Raw genomic sequence first — 2,454 nt, 5'->3', positions numbered from 1 at the left:
ATAAAACGACGCTAAAATCACGAATCATGTTCCAATTCAAGATTAATAAAACTTAGAATTTCCAACTTTTACATTCGATGTCGAAATCTATCAAATCAAGTCCGATTGACCTCAAATTTTGCACACAAGTCATAAATGATATAATGGAGCCATAAAAATTTTTGGAATTGGATTCCGACTCCGATATCAAAAAGTCAACTCCCCGGTCAAACTTCCAAACTTAAATTCGTGTTTTAGCCATTTCAAGCCTAATTTCACTACGGAGTTCCAAATAAAATTCCGATCACGCTCCTAAGTCCAAAATCACCATACGGAGCTTTTGGAATTATTAAAATTCTATTCCGGGGTCATTTGCATATGATTCGACATCTGGTCACTATTTGAACTTAAACTTTTAACTTTTCATCAAAATTCCATATCTCGGGCTAGGGACCTCGAAATTTAATTCCAGGCATACGTCCAAGTCCCAAATCATGATACAGACCTGGTGGAACTGTCAAAACACTAATCTGAGTCTGTTTGCTTAAAATATAGACCAAAGTCAACTCAGTTGAGTTTTAAAGCTCTGATTCACATTTTACTCCATTTTTCACATAAAAACTTTTCAAAAAATTTTACGGACTGCGCACGCAAGTCAAGTAATGATAAATAGTGCTTTTCGAGATCTTAGGATACAGAATTAATTATTAACTTTAAAGATGACATTTTGGGTCATTACAGCTACTTCCGATACTGCGAAATATAAGTACAACTGTTCGTCCGCCCTCGGCGTGTGAAGCAGTGGAGAACTCGATAAGTAACCTTTAAGTTCTTCCAAGGCATGCTGGCACTCCGGTGTCCATGTGAAGTCATTTTTCTTCTTTAGTAACGAGAAAAATTGATGCCTTTTATCGGAGGACCTCGAGATAAATCGCCCCAAGGCGGCTATGCGCCTGGTTAACCTCTGCACGACCTTTACGTTGTCAACTGCCGTGATGTTTTCGATAGCTTTGATCTTATCGGGGTTGATCTTGATTCCTCGGTTGGACACCATGAATCTGAGAAATTTGCCTGATCTGACCCCGAACGCGCATTTTTTCGGGTTCAGTTCATGTTATATTTCCTCAAGATACCGAAGGTCTCCTGCAAATATTTCAAATGGTCATTTGCTCGCAGGGACTTAACTAACATGTCATCAATGTAAACTTTCATAGATTTCCCTATTTGTTCTTCAAACAACCGGTTTACTAGGCGTTCGTACGTGGCACCAGCATTTTTTAACCCAAATGGCATTACATTATAGCAGTAGGTTCCGTATTTGGTGATGAACGAGGTCTTTTCCTGATCAGGGTTCATTTGTATCTGGTTGTACCCCGAATAGGCATCGAAAAACTGAGGATCTCGTGGCCGGCCGTGGCATCGATCATGCGATCGATATTAGGCAAAGGAAAAGAATCTTTGGGGCATGCTTTATTTAGGTCTTTGTATTCTACACACATTCTAAGTTTGTTTCCTTTTTTAAGAACTACCACTATGTTTGCTAACCATTCGGGGTATTTTACTTCCCGGATGAACCCTATTTTAAGGAATTTGGTTACCTAATTATTTATGAAGGTTTGCTTGATCTCGAACTGGGGTCTTCTTTTCTGCTTCACCGGATGGAACTTCGGGTTCAAACTTAGTTTATGGGTGGTGATTTTCGGTGGGATCCATGTTATGTCGAGATGGGACCAAGCGAAACAATCCATGTTAGCTATAAGAAATTGAATAAGCTTTTTCCTGAGCTCGGGATTTAATCTCGTGCCCAGGTATACCTTTCGTTCGGGGAGATGTTCGATTAGTATGATTTGCTATAGCTTTTTGACTGTTGACTTGGTAGCGTCTGAGTCATCGGGGACTATGAAGGATCGAGGGACCCCGTAATCATCATCTTCGTCAGTCCCCTGCTTCTCTAGTTGGGTTGAGGCCGACTTTTGTGATTGCTATTTGGACTCATGTTTTCCCTTCGAATTTGACCCCTTTGATGGTGAGAGTGATGACATCGGAATCACTTCTTCAACGACAAAAATTTCTTTTACGGGGGGTTGCTCCCCGTAGATTGTTTGGATTCCCTCGAGTGTTGGGAATTTTAGAACTTGGTGAAGGGTCGAGGGCACTGCTCTCATGTTGTGGATCCACGGTCTCCCGAATAGGGCGTTATACCTCATGTTGCCCTCGATCACATGGAACTTCGTCTCTTGGATGGTCCCGACCACGTTCACTGGCAAAGTTATCTCGAGTTTCACATGCCATGTTGAATCCGTTTAGTACTAGGGCCGCAGGCACAATTTAGTCCTGTAGGCCGAGTTGTTATACGACCCTCGATCGAATGATATTGGTCTAACTACCTGGATCAATAAACACATGTTTAACTCGAGTTTTATTCATGAGTACAGAAATTACCGGTGCATCATTATAGGGCTATATGATTCCTTC

The sequence above is a fragment of the Nicotiana tomentosiformis genome, chromosome 2 (assembly GCF_000390325.3).
Source record: "Nicotiana tomentosiformis chromosome 2, ASM39032v3, whole genome shotgun sequence".
NCBI classification, from domain to species: domain Eukaryota; kingdom Viridiplantae; phylum Streptophyta; class Magnoliopsida; order Solanales; family Solanaceae; genus Nicotiana; species Nicotiana tomentosiformis.
This window is presented reverse-complemented; position numbering follows the sequence as displayed.